Source organism: Bubalus kerabau, chromosome 12 (genome assembly GCF_029407905.1).
Source record: "Bubalus kerabau isolate K-KA32 ecotype Philippines breed swamp buffalo chromosome 12, PCC_UOA_SB_1v2, whole genome shotgun sequence".
NCBI lineage: Eukaryota > Metazoa > Chordata > Mammalia > Artiodactyla > Bovidae > Bubalus > Bubalus kerabau.
Genome location: NC_073635.1, coordinates 67162636 through 67187056, shown reverse-complemented (window position 1 = coordinate 67187056; position 24421 = coordinate 67162636).

Sequence of the window (24421 nt, the reverse complement as noted above, 5' to 3'; positions counted from 1 at the left end):
ATGTGTACATTTAGATTCAAAACAGCTCAAGACTTCCAACTGTGTGGTGTTAAGTGTGTGTGTACATTTTTATTAATCCTTTCATGTAAAATATACATTTTAATATCAAAATGCATTAATGGATAGTAGGTTGGTTACAATAGAGAATCACTGAGTGCCAGACGTTTAGTGTCCTAGCTAATAGAGTCAGTGTTTATCCATACCCAAAAAGCCGTTAAAACTATGTTCATTATTGAATTTTGATCCACACAAATCACTAGAATAACCATAAGCCTCTGTGCATTATATATAGATATTTATATAAATATATATCTTGATCATCTGTTTATGCACAGACTGCTAAATATTCAATTATTTTCAATAAATTTTGTACTATGAATATTACCCAAAACAAAATTTACAACCAACCAAATGGTTCCTCCTTAATCCCATCCATCTGCCTTACAATCTAAGACAGTCTGAGAATCTACATTGCCATGCTTATCCTTTCTATTTTATTAATTTTTATATGCACATGTACTTTGTATATAGATCTTAACAAGCATATTTGCTTATATTTCAGATATATCATGTATTAATATTCCACAGAATCACGTATATGCATTTCATCAATTTGACTATCTGTACCAATGCCACACTATTTTCATAATCACAATTTACAAGTCTTATTTGATTTAGTAAGTTATCTTCTTGCTGATCTGAGTCCACTATTCTTTGTCCTTTACACTTCCACATTGATTGCAAAATCATACTGAATCTCATAAAAAAATACTTTTGGAATCTTATTTCAGTAACACTGATCAATTTAGGCAGATACAACATTTCGCAGTATCAACATTTCACACTATTATCTTCCTGTTGATTAATATGATACATCTTGGTTTAGTCTTCATTTTTATAATTTTATCTGTATATTTACATCATACATCTATTCTTAAATGGGGCTTCCCAGGTGGTGCTAGCAGTAAAGAACCTGCTTGCCAATGCAGGAGATTTAAGAGACCAGGGTTCAATCCCTGGGTCAGAAAGATTCCCTGGAGGAGGAAATGTTAACCTATTCCAGTATTCTTGCCTAGAGAATCCCATGGACAGAGGAGCCTAATGGGTTACAGTCCACCAGGGAGCACAGAGTCGGACATGACTGAAGTGACTTAACATGCCTATCCACACATTCTGAAATACTTGATGTCATCTTAAACAAGTTTAAATGTTTTCTTCTTTAATTAAACTTGTCAGTTTCCTGCTTTTATAGAAATGCAATGGGCTTTTCCATATTTAAAAATCTTTATATAACACCATTTATCTAGCATCTTTTCAAATCTTCTATTATATCAAACAATTTATAGGTGAATTATTTTGTGTTTTCTATGCAGATGATAACATAGAAAAGTCAATTACATTTCTAATATACTTTATCTTGTAATTATTTTTTTTTTAATTAACTGGGGTAGGAACTCCAAAACCATGTTGAATAGAAATGGTGACAGTTGATTAACTTTCTTTTGCTATTAAAGGACTGCTTCTAATATTTTAACATTTAATATGTTCTAGATTTTAAATAAATTTACTCTGAGGGAGTAAATACAAATCAGTTCTGATAAATTATGTTATTTTAAGAAATGACCATTTTTCATAATTTTAAAATATTGGTATCAGTTCAGTTAATACTAGTTTCATGATATCATTAAAATCTCCACTTTGTGTGTAGCTATTAGCCACCATTTGTACCATTTTGTCTTTTATTTCTTATCTAAACAAATATGTCTATTATCAGTTAAGAATCAACTATCTAAAAGAGAATTTTTTTTAAGTATCATTTAAAATTGTGTCAAAAAGAATAAATTAGTTAGGAATAAATATAACCAAGGAGTGAAAGACCTTTACACTGAAAATTTTAAGACACTGATGAGAGATACAAATAAAGGAACAATATTTCATGCCAATAGACTGGAAGAATTGACACTGTTAAAATGTCCATACTATCCTAAGCAATGTACAGATTCAATGCAATTCTAATAAAAATTCTAATTGTTTTAACAGAAATAAAAACAATTCTAAAATTCATATGAAAAAATAAAAGACCCTGAATAGCCAAAGCAATCTTAAGAACAAAGCTGAAATCATGCTACCTTATTTCAAATTATGTTACAAAATGATAGTAATCAATACAGTATGATATTGGCAGCTAAACATATATCAACTGAACAGAATAGAGAGCTTAGAAACAAACTCATGCATATATGCTAATTAATTTATGAGAAAGCCACCAAGAAAATGCAATAGGGATGGGAAAAATCTCTTCAAAAAATGGTTTTGAGAAAACAGGACAGCTACACACAAAAGAATAAAACAGGATCACTATCTTATACTATACACAAAAATCAACCCAAGATGGATTAAAAATTTGAACATTAAACCTAAAACTACAACTCCCAAAAGAAAACATCAAGTAATAAGCCCCTTGATTCTGGTCCTGAAGGTGGTTTTTCTGAATATGACATCAAAGGCAAAGGCAACAACGGCAAAAACAAACAGGTAGGACAACATTAAACTAAAAAGCAAAAGATACCATCAACAAAATGAAAAGGCAGCCTACCAAATCAGAGAAATATTTGCAAATCACATCTGATAAGAGGTTAGTATCCAAAATACATAAGGAACTCATGTAACACAATGGAAAAAAATTTGATTAAAAGATTGCCAAAGGAGCTAAACAGACATTCCACCAAAGAATACATATAATGGTGAATGGGCACAAGGGGAAAGTATTGAACATCACTAATCATAAGGGGAATGGAAATAAAAATCACAATATGATACCACCTCACACAGAATAGCTCTTATCAAAAAGACAAAAAAATAAGTGTTGGTGAAGATGTGGGGGAAAAATAAATACTTGTGCACTGTTGATAGGAATATAAATTGGTATACTCACTATGGAAAACAGTATGAAGGTTCCTCAAAAAATTAAAAATAGAGCTATCATTTGATAGAGAACACCACTGACAGGTATTTATTCAAAGAAAACCAATAACTTATTTGAAGAACTATATGCACCCCATGTTCATTATAACATTATTTATAATAGTCAAGACCTGGAAGCAATCTAAATGCCCATCAATTGATGCATGTATAAAGAATGTATGGTATGTATACATAAAATGAAATATTCAGTCAGTTCAGTTCAGTCGTTCAGTCATGTCCGACTCTTTGAGAATCCATGGGCTGCAGTGCGCCAGGCTTCCTTGTCCATCACCAACTCCGGGAGCTTACTCAAACTCATATCCATCGAGAAGGCGATGCCATTCAACCATCTCATCCTCTGTTGTCCCCTTCTCCTCCTGCCCTCAATCTTTCCCAGCATCAGGGTCTTTTCAAATGAGTCAGTTCTTTGCATCAGGTGGCCCAAGTACTGGAGTTTCAGCTTTAGCATCATTCCTTCCAAAGAAATCCCAGGGCTGATCTCCTTCAGAATGGACTGGTTGGATCTTCTTGCAGTCCAAGTGACTCTCAAGAGTCTTCTCCAACACCACAGTTCCAAAGTATCAATTTTTCAGCGCTCAGCTTTCTTTACAGTCCAACTCTCACATCCATAGGTGACTACAGGAAAAACCATAGCCTTGAGTAGATGGACCTTTGTTGGCAAAGTAATGTCTCTGCTTTTTAATAAGCTGTCTAGGTTGGTCATAACTTTTCTTCCAAGGAGGAAGGGTCTTTTAAGTTCGTGGCTGCTGTCATGAAATCACTGACTCCAAAGTCAGTGATTTTGGAGCCCAAGAAAACAAACTCTCTCACTGTTTCCATTGTTTCCCCATCCATTTGCCATGAAGTGATGGGACCAGATGCCATGATCTTAGTTATCTGAATGTTGAGTTTTAAGCCAACTTTTTCACTCTCCTCTTTCCCTTTCATCAAGAGGCTCTTTAGTTCTTCACTTTCTGCCATAAGGGTGGTATCATCTGCATATCTGAGCTTATTGGTATTTCTCCCAACAATCTTGATTCCAGCTTGTGCTTCATCCAGCCTGGCATTTCACATGATGTACTCTGCATATAATTTAAATAAACAAGGTGACAATATACATCCATGAAGTACCCCTTTCCCGATTTGGAACCAGTTTGTTGTTCCATTTACAGTTCTAACTGTTGCTTCTTGACCTGCATACAGATTTCTCAGGAGGCAGGTCAGGTGGACTGGTATTTCCATCTCTTTAAGATTTTTTCACAGTTTATTGTGATCCACACAGTCAAAGGCTTTGGCATAGTCAATAAAGCAGAAGTAGATGTTTTGTCTGGAACTCTTTTTCGATGATCCTCCAGATATTGGCAGTTTGATCTCTGGTTCCTCTGTCTTTTCTTGAGGGCATTATGCTAAGTACAGTAAGTCAGAGAGGGATAAATACTGTATGATTTCATTTATATGTGAAATCTTAAAACAAAAGCAAACTCATAGTTACAGAGAAAAGATTGGCGGTTGTAGAGATGGCAAGTGGGGGTGGGAGATGGGTGAAATGGGTGAAAGTGGTCATAACGTAGTCAGTTATACAATAAGTCACAGGGATATACAGCATGGTAACTGCAGCACTATATTCTATATTTGGAAGTTGACAGAGTAAATTTTAAATGTTCTCATTAGAGTAAAATTTGTATGTGTGTGATGAAAAATGCAAACTAGCCATATTAAAAGACACTGCTCCTTGGAAGGAAAGCTATGACAAAACTAGATGATGCATTAAAAAGCAGAAAGATTACTTTCCTGACAAAGGTCCATCTAGTCAAAGCTACAATTTTTCCAGTAGTCATAATGGATGTGAGAGTTGGACCATAAAGAAGGCTGAGTGGCGAGGGACTGATGCTTTCAAACTGTCGTGCTGGAGAAGACTCTTGAGAGTCCCTTGGACTTCAGGAAAATTCAAACTAGTCAATCCTAAAGGAAATCAACCCTGGGGATATTCATTTGAAGGACTGATTCTGAACTGAAGCTCCAATACTTTGGCCACCTGATGTGAAGAGTAGATTCACTGGAAAAGACCCTGGTGCTGGGGAAGACTAAGGGCAGTAGCAGAAGGGTGTGGCAGAGGATGAGATGGCTGGATGGCATCGCTGACCAAATGGACACAATTCTGAGCAAACTCTGGGAGATGGTGAAGCACAAGGAAGCCTGGCATCCTGCAGTTCATGGGGTTGCAGAGTCAGACACGACTTAGAAACTGAACAACAACAGCCATATTGTAGTGTTCATTTCACTATACACATATAGAATCATTATGATATATATCTGAAATTAATGTAGTTATATGTCGATTGTTTCTCATTTTCTAAAAGGCAGCAAAAAGATTAACTGTTAATTTAAAGAGACAGAGGAAACCATAAAAGGGGAGAAATCTTTAGAATTTTTAAGAACACACAATGAACCCCTAACTGCTATAAGGCTCCCGGAATAGGGTTAAGTGAAATTTTTGAAAAGACAACTTAGATATCTAAAAAATTATGGGTCAGGGGTGTTTTACGCTGTGAAACATTTGTTTAGAGAAGTAAAATAACCTTTTAAAACTGATTTTCGCTATTTGTCACATGAATAGTATGTCTATCTGATCATTTTAGGAAAGCATTCTTATTCATCCTTATCTTTTAGACAGCCCTTCATTTTTTGCCTTTTGAACGTGAGATTGGGCTTGTCGTTGTTGTCAGCTTCAACTCTCTCCTTTTATATGCCAAGACAATAGATTAGAGAAAATGGGAATAGAAAACAATATATATCCAGTAAAATTACATGAATAGGAATTAAATGATAAAATATTTTGTTCAGAACACATTTTGGCAGAATATAAAACTATGCCACATTTCATTTAGATAATTTAATGATGAATGCTATGCTACTTAGTTCAAAATTTGAAACTGATTTTGCGAATACTCGGTGTGTTTGATTGAAATGTGGTCTGTGTTAGGAGGAAGCTATTGAAATGTTAATTTTACAAAATCATGCTAAGATGGGTTCATTTAAAAATTGAAGGAATATCATTATGTTTCAGTACATTTCTGACTCATTTCAAAATAGACTTGTTTGCCTAGCTCCTCAAAAGTGGTAGAATCTGAGCATGCAGGAAATGAAATAAAGCAGCCTTAAGAAAAACAAAGTAACAGCATGATTACAGTTTCATTTCAGAGAGAAGCAAAATAAAAGTAGTTTAAGGACAAGAATATTAGCACAACCACAAAATCAAAGTGAAAGCACTTTTCTTTCTCATAATACAGGGCAACTGAACTTGGTCTTCCAAATTCTATCAGTAATTAACAATTTCCTGCTCTCCTTGGCTCCTGGGATGTAGGCACAGACATATTGATCTAACTGATGGTAAAGTATCACTTTGCAGTAAGTGTCTAAGTGGTGTTGCAACACCCACTACTTTCTGACAATCTGAAAAACAGACACCACCAGACCTATCTCATAACTAAGAAATCAGACGAATACTGGCTCCTTGTTAAACGAAACAGAAAACAAATAGCTGTTGTGAACTTCATATCTCAACATGATACTCTTTCATATTTTAGCTATTAAATTTTTAATTAAAATATTCAATATATAAATATTGTGTTCTAGATGGAATGAGAAAATGATATACTAATTGTTGTAATATATGAAAGTGAAGTACAAAAAATATGTGTAAAGCAACATGATAACAAAATCCACTCATTGGCTTAAAAAAAATTCCCTGAAGATGATGTCTGAATACTTAACTAAGCTGGAGTAACCAAGTGGCGACAAACTTTCCATTTGTTAAGACTTAGAAATTTCACATAAAAACAATGAGAAGAAACGGCAGAGTCTTCAGCAGTATACTCACATAGGTAAGGCATCATTTGGCATCGTTATTAGTAATATTTACCAATAGTGGGTACAGAGAAACTAGTTAGGAGACTATTGCAATGTTCCAGGGGAGAATCAGTTACTGATGAGCAATCAATAGGAACTGATGATTAATTAAACATGGGTGGGAACACCAAGCTACAGAATATAAAATAAAAATAGAAAATTAGAGTTACAAGCAATGGACAACATGGCAATTGTAGAGGGCAGAGTTGAGCAAGAAGCTGCAAAGGTAAGAGGTCAGAGCTTTAAGAGTCAAACAATTAAGAGGTGATGAGAGGTTCCAGAAAATTCTAAAATAATTCATGATAAGATATTAGGGAATTGAGAAGTCAAGATATCAAGCCAAAGGTTAAAAGTAGAAATTTTAGGATGAAAGCAAGACAATTTATAAACATCCTTGTACTATACAAGTGATTTCTCTCTACCACACCCACCACAATGTGCCTCTGCTTTTATAACCATAACTTTTGTCTTTGTACTTCATTTTGCTGATTAAATTCCCCCCCAATAGATGCTTTCTAAATATTTATAACACTTTATTATACTCAAAATTATAATATTTTAAAAATTATTAATAGGGTTTTATTTGGCAGGAAGTTATGTCATTTGTAATCACTGAAATTTTATTTTTATATAAACTTTAACCTATGAAATCAGTACATCAACTCCTAATTATGTCATCAAGGCATTTATGAAGAAGATTTGAAAATATATTTTTTCTGTTCAATTCAGTCACTCAGTTGTGTCCGACTCTTTGCGACCCCATGGAGTGCTGCACACCAGGCCTCCCTGTCCATCACTAAGTCCCGGAGTTCACTCAAACTCATGCCCATTGAGTAGGTGATGCCCTCCAACCATCTTATCCTCTGTTATCCCCTTTTCCACTCATCTTCAATCCTTCCCAGCATCAGGGTCTTTTCAAATGAGTCAGTTCTTCTCATCGGGTGGCCAAAGTATTAGAGTTTCAGCTTCAACATCAGATCTTCCAAGGAACACCCAGGATTCTCTTTTAGGATGGACTGGTTGGATCTTCTTGTAGTCCAAGGGACTATCAAGCATTCTTTGGCATTGCTTTTCTTTGGGATTGGAACGAAAACCAACTTTGTCCAGTCCTGTGGCCACTGCTGTTTTCCAAATTTGCTGACATATTGAGTGGAGCACTTTCACAGTATCATCTTCCAGGATTTGAAATAGCTCAACTGGAATTCCATCACCTCTACTAGCTTTGTTTATAGTGATGCTTCCTAAGGCCCACTTGACTTCACATTCCAGGATGTCTGGATCTAGGTGAGTGATCATACCATCGTGATTATCTGGGTCATGAAGATCTTTTGTGTACAGTTCTTCTGTGTATTCTTGCCACCTCTTCTTAATATTTTCTGCTTCTTCTAGGTCGATTTTTTTTTGCAATAAAACAAATTCATAAAATATTCACAACACTTTAATATAAATACTAATAGTTCTTTTAATCTTGTGATTTGATTACTATCACTTTCTTGTATGATCTTAAACAGTAAAAAAGTGTATTCCATAAATATCAAATGTTTACAAGGTGATACCAATATCTGATTCAGCAATGTGCCTTTAGAGATTAAGCCTAAATTTATTTCCTCCATAAATACTTGCTAAGATAAAATTTATTGTGAAATAGTAAAGCCCTGGAAAGTCCTTTTTACTAAGAATATTATCAGAGCAAATTATGATGCTTATAATTTTGTATTTTTTAGCTAAATATTTCATCATCTAATATTGCATTTGCTTGAGAAGGTAAACATTTCTGTTTATCCAAACTTTCTTGAAATTAGACTATAAGTGAATTACCATTTTCATTATTTTCCCATATAATTCTTAAAATATATCTATAATTAAAATATCAGTCTAAAAACTAAGGAGTACGGCAAGTCAACAAAATTTTTGAACAAGCAAATGAACACAACTTTTGCTCTTCAGTGTATTTTGACACGATGACGTTCCTCAGATGATATTTTTATATTTTACAACCTGTTGGCTTACCTGATGAAACTAAATGCTGTATTAAACGAACCATAAGAAAAGTTTTTTCATTACTTTTATCCCTTAGAGTCAAATTGAGTTTTATAACTCTTGGGAGTACAAGTAAATATTTAGGCTTTTATAAGAGCCATAATAAAGTGTTGTTTGTTTTTTTTTTTTAATTTTCAGTACACCCATGTGGGTGATCTTACATATCATCCCTTAACAGTTTCATGTCTAGCCCTTTCAAAGAGTAAAGAATCAAAATTACATTTTTTAAAATATTATTAGAAAATTGTTTGAAAATAAAGTTTTTTAAGGGAAATCGAAGATTATTTTCTCTAACTAAATAATAAGCATTTAGTGTTAAAAATATTTAAAATACTTAAAATTTAGGTTCAGTCATATTTCAGAAACTGGGGATAGATACTGAGATTTGATCATATCTACTTGCTTAATATTCAATTTTGGCTTGGATTATGAACATTGTCATTAAACAAAAAGCTTCTTTCCCAAATTCGACCTGTTTTCATAATTATATGCCATCACTGCTTCCTTGGAAGTAAAAATTATTTGCATATAAATTTATTATGGGAATATATTATATCTCAATATTTCCTGATTGACATTAATAAGCCCAAATTTCATCTCTTCAACATTAAATACTAAGATATTATTAGCTGTTTTGATACGTAATTTCTATCCTGAGTTTATTTTTGCTGAAATATGGAAAAATGACAAAAATAAACACTTGCTTCAAGAAGTAAACACCTGACTAAAGTACTTGTCCTCATATTTTTGTTCATAGGTACAAACGCTCTGCATACTTATGGCCTATTACAAAGAAATAAACATTTCTGCAGATATATTTGTGTGTGTGTGTGTGCACTTAGCATCATAAATACATTGAAACTCATTGCAAATATACAGATATAAAATTAAGCTACCTAATAAGCATAAATTACTAGAAAATAGCATTTGTTTTAAACAAAATTGTTACAATAATAAGAATACCTTGCTTTCACTGTCCTTGAATGCCTTCTGGAAGATCAGTAGAAACAAATACCTGATTATATTAAATTTTTTAAATAACACATTTGTAGCAGCTTTGGAAACTCTGCATCTCAAATGTACAACCTCAATTTTTTAAATATATCCAATCTAGATTTTTCTGTGTATGTGAGATCAAATATACTTAGAATACTACCAAGTCCATGTTTATAGATAATTGGTTAGTTAAAACAGCATTTAGTTCATTAATAACTGGAAAATGGATATAAGCATGATAGAAGTCTAGTTAATGTTATACAGCGTATGTCTCTGAATATGTCTCCTATCTTCATGAAATAAACTGAATAAATGTTACACAAAATCCTTAATGGTTCTTTAAATTTTTCTGGTTTAATGTTGCTGACTACTCAAATACATATGGTCTTTTCATTTGAAATTTTTGAAGCAAACATTTAAAAATAGAAAATAATTTCCCGATCTTAACCTATTAGAGGTATAATAAAACATTCTGCCCTGCAGGACCATTTTTAATCACTAGCAAGGCAAACTGAAGAAATACTGGAAACAGAAGATGTTATAGACAATCTCTTATTTATACATATACATCATATATTCACTTCTATACAGCATTTGTCTTTTGAATAGAAGTATTTTGAGATGTATATTGTCACCCTGCTTATTTAACTTCTATGAAGAGTACATCACGAGAAATGCTGGGCTGGAAGAAGCACAAGCTGGAATCAAGATTGCTGGGAGAAATATCAATAACCTCAGATATGCAGATGACACCACCCTTATGGCAGAAAGTGAAGAGGAACTCAAAAGCCTCTTGATGAAAGTGAAAGTGGAGAGTGAAAAAGTTGGCTTAAAACTCAACATTCAGAAAATGAAGATCATGGCATCTGCTCCCATCACTTCATGGGGAATAGCTGGGAAAACAGTGGAAACAGTGGCAGACTTTATTTGTTTGGGCTCCAAAATCACTACAGATGGTGACTGCAGCCATGAAATTAAAAGATGTTTACTCCTTGGAAGAAAAGTTATGACTAAACTAGATAGCATATTCAAAAGCAGAGACATTACTTTGCCAACAAAGGTCCATCTAGTCAAGGCTATGGTTTTTCCAGTGGTCATGTATGGATGTGAGAGTTGGACTATGAGGAAAGCTGAGTGCTGAAGAATTGATGCTTTTGAACTGTGGTGTTGGAGAAGACTCTTGAGAGTCCCTTGGACTGCAAGGAGATCCAACCAGTCCATTCTGAAGGCGATCAGCCCTGGGATTTCTTTGGAAGGAATGATGCTAAAGCTGAAACTCCAGTACTTTGGCCACCTCATGCGAAGAGTTGACTCATTGGAAAAGACTCTGATGTTGGGAGGGATGGGAGGCAGGAGGAGAAGGGGACGACAGAGGATGAGATGGCTGGATGGCATCACTGGCTCGATGGATGTGAGTCTGAGTGAACTTCAGGAGTTGGTGATTAACAGGGAGGCCTGGCGTGCTGCGATTCATGGGGTCACAAAGAGTCGGACACGACTGAGTGACTGAACTGAACTGAACTTGTGTCAAGCAGGTATCTTTGTTTAAATGAGTATTTTAGGAAAATATCTTCTGCATTGTCCTCTCCTTTTCATTAAGGCTGAATTTATATAAGGGATAAAATTCAACTTAAAAAGGAGTCATAAACAGCTATTTTCTTGGACAATGAGATTTTCTCCTATTTTTAAAATAAAATGTGTGATCTGCTTCAAATTAAATTGCAATGATTATAATATTAATATGTTGATTGCTTATTCCTCACAACATTGAAGTTATAATTCTTATTTTATAATTGAGAAAACTGAAGATCAAGGCAATTACAGAAGTGAATTGTCAAGTCATTCCAGGAGTAAATGAAGCTGTGATGGGCACAGATTCTCCATGACTTCAAAGCTCATACTCTTAACATTATTCATTGTCTGTCAATCATCTTCATCCCTCACTGCTAAAAAACCACTTACAGGTAAAAAAGAAAGAAAAACAATGCAGAAGCTATCAAACAATATCCTCAGCATGTTTATTCTAGTCCCATTAAGACTATCTTTCAAAAGTCAGCTTCAGATACATCCCATCACAATTTGTGAAAATGCATTGGTGATGAAGTTGAAGGATATCAGTCATTATAAAAAAAGGAATCATTTGAGAATGTTCACCATGGAGGCGAGGCTGCACTGGGGGGTGGTGGGAGTTGATGATATTAGTAACTATCTTTTTAAGAAATAGCTCAAGCTCAAAGATGTTTAGTGCTATAAAAAGGTGAATTTGCACATGTGCCTCTAATTACAGTTTATATACTCAGTTGTGTTTGTACTATTGAAAATGGAAACTACTTCTTACTTTGCTTAGTAATGGAAGTTTAATTCAGCACTCCAATTTTTCTTACTGCTGCTATTGAATTGAAAATCATAAAGAATCCCCTACTGGGTACATCTTAGTAAGCATGTAAATACTCATTTCTAATAAAAATTGTAATGGTCTGGTGAAGTGGCTTAACTAAGACTGCTTTTTAAATGAGCAAAAGTTTGATATACTGATATGTTTTCTTTTATTTCATATATTTCAGCTCAGCATTCAGCCAAAAATAATATACTTTAATCATTTTTTGGAATTTATCTCAAGCTGAATATTTACACTTGAATTAGTGGAAGTGAGGCAATTTGAAAATCTTCATCAACCCAGCCAGTGTGTTACTGTGTCCTTATTTCAACCAGATAGCTCAGTCACTGCCATTTTGCTTTATAATTAACATTATTGTGAATATAAAAACTGAGAAAACTAATTTTCAATTTAGTCTCCTTGTTAGTGAAACTTCAAATTTCATCATTCATCAACTTCTCATTATTTGACAAAGGATCCAAAGACAAAGAGAGGAATCAGATGAGAGGAAATAGCTTAAACTTGCAGATATTATTCATTTCGAGAAGATCTAAACTGCAGTTAGTAGTAATTATGCTTTAAAATATATTTTGCCTTTGTTTTCTGCCTCACTGAGTTTAGGGTGTACTCCTGTGCACTTAAAGACTGAGGGAAAAAGGAAGAGGGACAGCCTGGATCATTGAAGAAATTATTCACTTAGGCTTCACTGAAGAATGAGCTGCAATAATACATAGGCAATTAAATATTCAACACGTGAAACTGCCTTATTAGAATGTTCTAAAAATCTATTTGGACTACTTTGTTAAATTGCCTAAGATGAATTTAAAATGATGGGAGCAGTGAAAGTTAATTATAATTTAAGTGACCCTAAATTCTAAGGATAGAAAAGAACTTCCTGCTCTTTTTATTTAGAATCAATCAACTTTGAAAACAAAAATGATGAATTATATTATTATTATTACTGTTAAGGAGAGGATGCTGAGCCTGCAGAGGATGCTGATGCTGAAGCTGAAAGTCCAATACTCTGGCCATCTGATGCAAAGAACTGACTCACTTCAAAAGACCCTGAGGCTGGGCAAGACTGCAGGCAGGAGGAGAAGGGGATGAGAGAGGATGAGATGGTAGAAGGGCTTCTCTGACTTGATGGACATGAGTTTAAGCAAGCTCCAGGAGTTGGTGATGGACAGGGAAGCCTGGCGTGCTGCAGTCTGTGGGGTCACAAAGCATCAGACACGACTGAGTGCCTGAGCTGAACTGAAGGAGGGAAGAAGCAAGGGCTTCTTGGTGGGTTACTGTTGACCAGGGAGTGTAACAGCAGTTCTCCCCGAAGGCTCAGCTGTGTCTCACCCCCAAATTAGGAGCTGTGTCTTCTATACAAGCATGGCCAAGGATACCCTTTCCTAGGAGACATGGTCTCTCTTCCTCTGGCTTATTCTCTGGGGAAATAGGGAATATATCTAACAAATAGAATTATTTTAAAATAAAAACCTAAATACTTGGTTACTGAAATCAAACATTTTAGAGGGAGTTTAAATGAAAAGTCCTTGTACCAGTCCCTCACCTTCTGATTTCTACTCTCTCTGGGCCAGGAAAACAACACTAAAAATATTTTAATGTTTCTGATAATTTTCATAAAAATGAACTCACACACATCTTTTTAAAAATTTGCATACAAAGGATTAAAATATACATGGAAACTGCTTGTTTGATGGATGAATGAACTGAATAGTGAATGAAGAGTCAGTCTTCTGCAAAAAATTATTTCACTTCTGACTTACATCAGGACCTGGTGTTTGTACATCCTCAGTAAGAATTGAGTTTCAGGAACTTGGAGAGATACATGGAGCTAATTCCTCCATCCCTGGCAGTCTCCTTTAGTCAACAAGGAAAGGAGACATAACTGGGACAAAAGTTACTGTGAAATTTCCCTTGGAGCAGGAACTTGCACCATCTCAGCATACCCACCCATTGCATTACTCAACACAGTCTCTTATTTCCAAATGGTGATTTATGTTTTTGCTGAGCTGCTAAGTACTCAATCAGCCTTCCAACAACTCCATTAGTTCTCCATCTGACTAATTAGGAAAAATTGGCTTGAGGCATGGATGTGTGAGAAAAAGGAAAGAGCTTTGTTTCTACAACTTAATAGTCTCATAACTGGTTCTCTTTTGTAAATAGGGAAATTAATAACATCAAAGCCTCTTCTACTCCAGAACAATTATTCAGGAGGCAATTTGTCTAGCTGGAGTGAAGGCCCCTCACTGAGGCATCTCCACAATTTATATCCTCCTTTGATTACTGCTCATCAACCCAGAAGACTGTGGCTGCTTTCTACTGCCTTTTTGGCCACTTTAATAGACTACCACAGCCATAGTCTTTTGGCCTTTTCTAAGCCCAATATTTTAATTTCAATAAACTCCTTGAATTAAAATGAATAAATAAACACAGCTAGAAGAAGAAGAATTTCCTCCCCTACTTTTATACTGTTTGAATTCTGTTTTTACAGGGGCATCAGAAATTGATGATAATCCAGAATGCTGAGATAGCCAACTTACCTCTTTAAACACATTCAGTAGAAGGAAAGTCAGAACCTCTTAGACTCCCTGAATGTTCCATGTCCTTAACTTCTTAGAAACAGGATCTCAAGTCCTAAATGTAAGTTGGAGCACAGAATCCTAAGTGGTTGAACCTGGCAGAACTTGGTCAAACCCCCTTAAAATACCAAATCATTAGTTGCAAGCTCCTATGTATAGAATCCAGTATGGATTAAAACTAATAGTAATAAGCATCACCCAAAAGTGATGACTAGTAGGAAACCCAACCAGGACCAGAGCATTTTAAATAGGCAGGAGTCCAGAACCTAAAGAAACTCCTTGTCATGTGGAAACTGACAAGCCTTTTGATTAATCCTACTTTTCCTTCTCATGGAAGGAAATGAAGATATAAATGCATTTGGCTAGCTGTAGACACCCTGGCATAAGTCTGGTCCTGGTAGTTTCAGGAGCTAAATCTTTGGTACCTTGTTACTTGTGTCATGTGCAAAATCTACCCTGGTTCTTTTCAAATAAACAACTCTTACCTTACACTCTACTTTCAGTAACATGGTCACCTTCATTCCTGTCTGATAAAGGCCTTGCTTTATGTTTCTCCTAATATTCCCATTTACTTGGGACTAAGATGTCTACTTGTTTTACTTGTTCTCTTAGAGAAGGATATGGCAACCCACTCCAGTAATTTTGCCTGGGAAATCCCATGGACAGAGGAGCCTGGAGGCCTACTGTTCATGGAGTCTCAAGAGTTAGATATGACTTAGTGACTAAACAATAAGATTCCTACTTATTTTACTTGCTCTCTTAAGAACATGCCAATGGTCTAATATCCCCAGATCCCACATCTTTGTCCCTCTTCTTTTTTTTTTTAAAAGTATCTGTTATTTCCCTTTTGAGAACTTCCTACCAGGTTGTTCATCTGTATTTTGTAATCTCCCAGATTCTTCTGTGGCTGTCTTCCTTTTGCCTGCCAGGAAAATCACTGCACATCTTTCACCTACTCCTTCCACAAATATAGACTCAAGATCTATTATATGCCAGGTGTGTGCACACTCCCAGAAATACAAAGAGAAAAAGAGACATTCTCTACTCTCCAGGGGCTTTCATTGTAGTAAGGATGACTTGTTAATTATTAGATGAATCACAGTAGCCATAAGAGGTATACACAAAGCTCCTCTGCCTCTAGGCAAGGCAATAAAAATTATGCAAAACACTTTTCAAGGAGGGGTCAGGATTAGCTAGGAAAAGCTTTAGAGAGGGCTATGTTAGACTTCCAATATGAGTTAAAACTTAACTCGGTGAAGACAAGATGGAAGAATCTTCCAGGCATAGGAAGTTGCCTTTTAAGTGGCTTGGACTTTCTATGGAAAGTGAGGGATTTAGTCATAAGAAGGTTAACCAGAAATGATAGAAGGAACAAAATCTGGGGACAAAATAAAGGGTTCTTGAGTATCACAGCAAAGAGTTTTGACTTTGTTCTGTAAGAAATTGAGAAGCCATCGGTAAGCTTTTAAAATTAGAGAAAGCATGATTATGTCTGTGGTTCACAAAAATAATACTGATAGTAGAGTTCAATATGAATGTGGGCTTGGATCTTCACTAGCTCTTGTTACTGGGAGGTGCACAGATTATTCACTCTGCTCTGCTGTAGCAAATACTCCATTTTTCCTGATCTTGTCCTCTTGACCTACAATCAAGGCAGTCCTTACTTTGATAGCCTTAATGCTGATTATCTGGGAAATCTTAACTTTCAGAATATTTAAGAAAGCATAATAATTTTCTGAACTGGACACATATAATTTCCTCCAATGTATAAAATGGTAACATAAGTATGTGTTATACACAGCAGGAAACATATGAGTTAATTTTAGGCTGGAAAGTGTTTTACAAAGAGAAATTGAGTTGTTCTGATGGTACAGCAGTAAATCTGAATTTAGCTTTACTATCAGCTGGGAACCAAAGCTAATGATTTGAAGAAAACAAAGGCAAAAATAGTGAAATGGGTTTAGGTTCCTGAAGTACATTATTATGAATAGGACGTTGTAAAGAGACTAAAAATCACCAAACTAGGATAAGCATTAATCCTCAGAGCATCATGAACATAGGGAACACTGAAACAGATTAACCCAAGCTCAAGACAGAAGAGACAGGATGAAAAGAATGAAACTAATACAAATGTGAGGTCACACTGGTTACTGCAGCCAGGGTCACCACGTAGGCAAAAATGAAATGCCTATAGTTAGAGAGGGGCATTGCTTCCTGGCCATACAGCCTGAAGGCTATGTGAACACATGTCCTCATACCTGTGTTTAATGAAGTAAACCGAAAAATAAAAATTTTAGGAAGGAACTAAAGACTAGTCAAGGTAGAAGTGACTGGCAGGAAAACTGAAGCAGAATAAATTAATGTCATTTGCTGCAATAATTATTGTCCTAATAGAACACCTGGACTTTAGTCTTGCAGAATTACAATCAAATCTTACTACATTCCATCACCTACTAAATCTCTTACCTTTGGCAAAGTAGTGCCCCTCCCTTTTCCTTCATTTTTATTATCTGAAAGAGAGAGATTCTGATTCATGAAATTATTCTGATTGTAAAGCTGTTAATGGAATCAACAGAAAATAGGATAATATACAAATAGCACTTAGCACATAGAAAGTATTCAATAAATGTTGAAAGAAAAAGATATGTATTTTTCCACTAGACAGATAATGACATTTTTTTAAAAGACCAATACCTAATGAAAAATTCCAATGGTAGCAGCAATTAAGGTATAAGCCTTACCCAGAAGTGGCTTCTACCAGCATTTGGTAGAGACAAAGCAGAAGACCAGAGTGATGAAGGCAAAGGTGAAATCTGAGCCTGGAGACCCTGATCCAGACAGGCTGTGGCTGTAACCAGTGTCATGAAAAACAACCCCCAATTTGGAAACAGGTAAATGAATTCATTATGTCTTTGCTGAGTAGTAGAAGTCATTCTAATAGCTCAATGTGCTTGAGGAATTATGACTTTCAAGATTTGCGTAACATGGTCTCCCTACTTAACTATCAAGTATATTTCAGAGTTGAAGTTAGCATACCAAAAACTAGTAAGAAAGCAAATGATTGAGATTAATGAAGATAATTTTGATAATTTTGAAGATAATAACTTCTGTCCAGGATAAAAGATAAAGTCAGGTATTTCTGTATATTGCCTTGAAAGAAGTAGTTTTGTTATCTATTAGCACATTCATTTCACCATTTCTTTAACTGACCAGTATATATAAATCTCTATTTTTTCATTCTGTTTTGAACTATTCTTAAACATTATACACTTCCTCTCAGTTTTCAATATGTTAAATGACATCTTTGGCATATATTCAAATTTTATGTTTGTATGAGAATTTCATTATGATTTTGAAAATGATACATTAGCACAAATTTTCTTTAAATGATAGTACAAATCCTAGAGAAAAAAGCCTTGATTGCTATGTGCAATTGTTAAGATTTCATTATAAACATATCTTGGTTAAATATCCATATGTAACTCACTCCAGATGTTATTTTGTTACTTTATAATTAGTTTCACTGTTTTCAAAATCCTGATAATACTTATTCAGGTGTTGCTAAAAGGGAAACTCTGCAACCATGGGGACTGGATCATAGTTTTGGTGGGAGTCTGCCAAGTTCACTAGCCATTTATATTAACTTTGCCTACACAGCTGCTGATCAAAAAACGACGGTGCCAGATTTCTAGGAGGACAGGTTACTGCATCTTTCACAAAAGCAATTAAAGTACAAAAGCTGACTACAGGACCACTCCATATTTCAATGTAAGTGGGGGAGAGAGGGCAAGAAGGACAGGCTTATCCATCACTTAAGGCTGTGCGAGAGCAGCTCCCTATCACCTCCAAATATACACAAGCTCACATTATACTCTCCCCACACAAAATGAAGAAACTACATAATAATGTATTCTGTGATAGCTAGGCACACAATTTTTCTTGGGTAACTGACACAATATTATTTGAACTGTAAGTTATTACTTTAACTTACAAATAAGTAATTATCTAAGACTTATAAATTATTTACCAAAGTATTTGAGAAGCCTTTCCTATACACATAGCATTCTATATGTTGTGTGCATGTGAGTGTGTATGTGTTTGTGCCTAAAAAGAAACAAAGCATAATTCCTGCTATGGAGTGTTTTTTTCCCTTTAAAATTCATATATTAAAACCTAATGCCCAGTGTATGAGGAGGTGGGGACTTTGAGAGGTAATTAGGTCATCAGGATGGAGCCCTCAGGAATGGGATTAGTGCCCTTATAAAAGCAGATTTTGAAGGCTACCTTGTCCTTTCTGCCATGTAAAGTTACAGGGAGAAGACCGCCTAGGAAGTAGTCTCTCATCAGATATCAAGTCTATCACTGCCATGATCTTGAACTTCCACAACTGTGAGAAATATGTTATTGTATATAAGTCACTTAAGAGTATTTTGTTTTACAGCCAGAACAGACTAAAACAATCCCTTTAAAGAAACTGTTCACCCTTTACAAAAATTAAACATATGAACAGTAACTAAGTAGCCCCCAAACAGAAGGCTACTGATTCAAAGGCTTGATTAATGAGCAAGAATTACCTAAATTATGTTAGGCAAAGATGTTCGCTTTACTTTACCTAGCCAAAGATTCAACAAGGCTCTCACACTATGATCAATGAAATCATCATTTGAACAAATAGATCAGCTGGGACACAAGAAGGAAGGGAAAAAGAAGACACCAACCTACTGAATTGCTTATATTTGACCAGCTTGGGAAACACTATTTTTCAAACCATTGATGTTAATTCTTTTTCCTGAACACTTAAAAGTTCTATCACTATTGCAAATGTAATATGAAGTCAAGTAGACTCAGAAGATATTAAAAAAAAAAATCAGTCAACTACCCAAATCAAACAAATATATAAAGATGTACATAATGACTTAGGTTTCTACAAAAAACTGAGTCACTTGAGAAAAATGTTATAAATGTTTAGTTCAGAAAATACACATGCAAGCACTTTCTTAAAAGTTTTAGTGAGGGAAAAAGAAAAAAAATTCAACAATACATTTTGTTGTGCAAGTTGGAATTTTTAAAAAATCAGAGACAGGTAATCTGGGAGAAGAAAGTACACTTGAATGAGAACACCAAAAAAAAATTTTTTTTCCCATGCATAGTTTTAGTCCTCAACTTAGACTGGCAACATTTAAATAACACATTGATTGCTTCAGGTGATTTTGAAAATCTTAAAATCACATCTGGGATTCAAGAATTCCTAGTTAATATGGCACTGGAAAGTCATATTTTCTAAACCTATTTATTGAAGTGAAGGGAAAGTAAAAGTTGCTCAGGTGGTCTGACTCTTTGCAACCCCATGGAATGTAAACTGCCAGGCTCCTCTGTCCATGGAAATCTCCAGGCCAGAATACTGGAGTGGGTAGCCATTTCCTTCTCCAAGAGATGTTCCTAACACTGGGAGCAAATGCAGATCCCTCGCATTACAGGCGGATTCTTAATTATCTGAGCTACCAAGGAAGCCCAAGAATACTGGAGTGGGTAGCCTATCTCCTCTCCAGGGGATCTTCTGACCCAGGAATCGAGCCGGGTCTCCTGCATTGCAGCGGATTTATTGAAGTACATGCATGCTAAGTTGCTTTAGTCATGTCTGACTCTTTGTGACCCTATGGACCACAGCCTGTTAGGCTCCTCTAGCCATGGGATTCTCCAGGCAAGAATACTCGAGTGGGTTGCCATGCCCACCTCCAGGGGATCTTCATGACTCTTGGACTGAACCTGAGTCTCTTATATCTCCTGCATTGGCAGGTGGGTTCTTTACCACTAACATCACCTGGGAAACCACAGTTGACATAAAATAAACTATACATATTTAAATATACATTTGGATAAGTTTAACATGCATGTGCTTAGTCACTCAGTCATGTCCGACTCTTTGTGACCCCATGGACTGTAGCTCGCTAGGCTCCTCTGTCCACAGGGATTCTCCAGACAAGAATCCTGGAGTGGGTTGCCATGTTCTCCTCCAAGGGATCTTCCCAACCCAGGGATTGAACCCAGGTCTCACACATTGCAGGCCAATTCTTTACCATCTGAGACACCAGGCAAGCCCTTAACAAGCATACATCCCTAAAACTACTACCACCATCAGAAAATAAACCTATCAAATGTACTGAGGGGCTCCCTCTGTAACCCCTCCTTCTCTGCTCCATTCTCCATCCATAGACAACTACTGATTTTCTGTCATTATGTGTTAGTTTGCATTTCTTAGCACTTCATATAAATAGAATTACATAGTACAAAGTTTTTGTGGCTATTTTAGTTCACTCAGCATAATTATTTTGAAATCAAGCATTTTATAGTATATACCAATAGTTCCTCCTTCTTAATATTAATACAGAGGTTGACTCCATTGTGTGGACACACTACATTTGTTCATTCAGTCACCTGTTTGATGTGTTTCCCCATTCCCATCCTTTCTTGCGAACATGTTGTCAGTTACGTCTGACTCTTTGTGATCCCAAGGACTGTAGCCTGCCAGGCTTCTCTGTTTATGGAATTCTCCAGGCAAGAATACTGGAGTGGGTAGTCATTCCCTTCTCCAGGGGATGTCCCCAATCCAGGGGTCAAACCCAGGTGTCCTGCATTGCAGGCAGATTCTTTACCATCTTAGCCATCCATCCTTCCTACTTCTTCCTATCCTTGATGTACTCTTCCTAAACAAAGGGCATCATCCTCCAAGTAATCACAACTGGCCTGATCTAATCACCATTCCTCTCATGCCTACATGGACTGTTTGTTCTCCAGCACTATCGACTCACCTAGAATACAAACACATGAATAGCACAGTAGCTGTGGGAGTGTGTTAGGTATTTACTTTTGTCTCCATTTATCAAGTCCAGTTTGACCAGTGTGCTTAAATCAAGTTATTAAGCTGTACATGATCGTTTTTATTCACTTTACCCAATCTGAATCAATATGTGCTTTTACAGGCATGGACTATTTTCTTTCTTCACTCTCATGGGCACATTTACGGTCATTTTCTGTCCTCACTTAGTTCCATTAAAATCACTGCAATGATGTATGTGGACTGATTACAATATTTGTCTGAGGAGACATTCTGATTCTGACATGTATAACATACAAAATACATAAAATATTCATATATAAATGTATCAATACATATTTCAGAAGTTATCACAGGTATATTTTTACAGATTTACTTTCATTTGGGAACTTCTTTTCTCCCTTTCAAACATTTAGGAAAATTGCTTTTTCCTTCTGCAAATTAAACTATATAATTGCACTTTAATTCTATAGCACTTTTCTATGTTGTTTTGTGGGAGATGGAGTATTTTGAGGATGCCTAGATAAACATACACTATTTCCTTAGTAACTCTAAAACCCTTCTTGACCAAACTTTGTCACTTTTTGAAATGATGAGTCTATGGTAACATTCAGTACATCTGAAATCTCTAGAGAAAAATGCTGAGAAGGTAAAAAGTCACACACATATGTAGAATGTTTTACAGCATTATTTTTGACTTAGAGATAATGTTGATTAGAGATTATGCTATGACAAATTTCAACATGGTGTCTTATCTTTTTAAAAGTCATATTTCTATCCTCAAGTCTCTTAATTTGGTTCTTGCCCTCTAATCTATGCTGATCTATAATAAAGCAGAAAGCTGCCACCTATTTAACTGAAATTTACTCTCATTTATTATGCCAACCAGGCGTTTAAAATATTTTATCTTTACTGCAGAATACAAACAAAGGTAAGATAACATTATGCATTAATATTCAGGTATGGAGAATTGTTTTGAACTGGCCTACAGCAAACATTTTTACATCCAACCATAAGCTAGAATGTGGAGGTAGTTCTAAAATAATGTATTTTATCCTGCATCATACATACCTTTATGTGCTCTATAAACTGCTATAATCATTTTGAATATAGCACTGGAAATATCAAGCAGTAGAAGTTTTCAGTACTCCCTACTATTAAACACATTAATTTTCCAAATATACTCAACTTATTGTTTCTGTTATCATTAACATGTATTTCTTATTCTGTTTAATTTTAAATTACTAACCTGTATATGCAAACATACCTTGATATGTTTGTATTATATCATATGTTTGTATTATATCATGTTGTATTATATCGTAAAATCAAGTCTATATAAAAGGAATAATTCTTTCTTCATTGACTTACTCAGAAAGTTTTTATTAAATAATTCCAGAAATCTGTACAGGTTACACATGACATTACTGGACCTCATGACAAATAAGGATGCCCACGTTAGTTCTCATTAATGGAAACTGCATTAGAACATCACAGTAGGCAACAGACAACAGGAATAGGGACATTACTAAAAGCACATTCATCTCTATCCAATTTTTCAATAAAACAATACTTTTTAAGCATACTGAAGCAAGAACTGTTAGACAGCTAGAAATCACTTGAACTAACAGATTTCTCTTTTCCTCTCCTCTGATATACTACCTATATTGATCTCTGAAACAAAGTGTATTTTGAGTACATTTTATTCATGGAGAACATGGATATTTGTAAAACAAAGGATTCATTTTATTTTTGGACTTTAAAACTCTATTCTTAAAATCAGGAATCATGTACAAGGAATCAATGACTTTTTGATAATTTTTAGTCTTTCATATCAATTTAAGAATTGATTTTAAAGATACTTTTATTATTAGATACTCACTACAGAGTTAAGACATTTTTTGTAAATTTATTTTTTGAAGGATACTAGATGAGTATAGTAATTTTAAAGATATAAGACATACTCTTTTCATAAATTTTGGAAAGCAATAACAATTGAATGCCTAATGTGCGCCAATGACTGTGGCTCAGACCATGAACTCCTTATGCCAATTCAGACTGAAATTGAAGCAAGTAGGGAAAACCACTAAACCATTCAGGTATGACCTAAATCAAATCCCTTATGATTATACAGTGGAAGTGAGAAATAGATTTAAGGGCCTAGATCTGATAGATAGAGTGCCTGATGAACTATGGAATGAGGTTCGTGACATTGTACAGGAGACAGGAATCAAGACCATCCCTATGGAAAAGAAATGCAAAAAAGCAAAATGGCTGTCTGAGGAGGCATTACAAATAGCTGTGAAAAGAAGAGAAGTGAAGAGCAAAGGAGAAAAGGAAAGATATAAGCATCTGAATGCAGAGTTCCAAAGAATAGCAAGAAGAGATAAGAAAGCCTTCCTCAGCGATCAATGCAAAGAAATAGAGGAAAACAACAGAATGGGAAAGGCTAGAGATCTCTTCAAGAAAATTAGAGATACCAAAGGAACATTTCATGCAAAGATGGGCTCGATAAAGGACAGAAATGGTAGGGACCTAACAGAAGCAGAAGATATTAAGAAGAGGTGGCAAGAATACACAGAAGAACTGTACAAAAAAGATCTTCATGACCCAGATAATCACGATGGTGTGATCACTGACCTAGAGCCAGACATCCTAGAATGTGAAGTCAAGTGGGCCTTAGAAAGCATCACTACGAACAAAGCT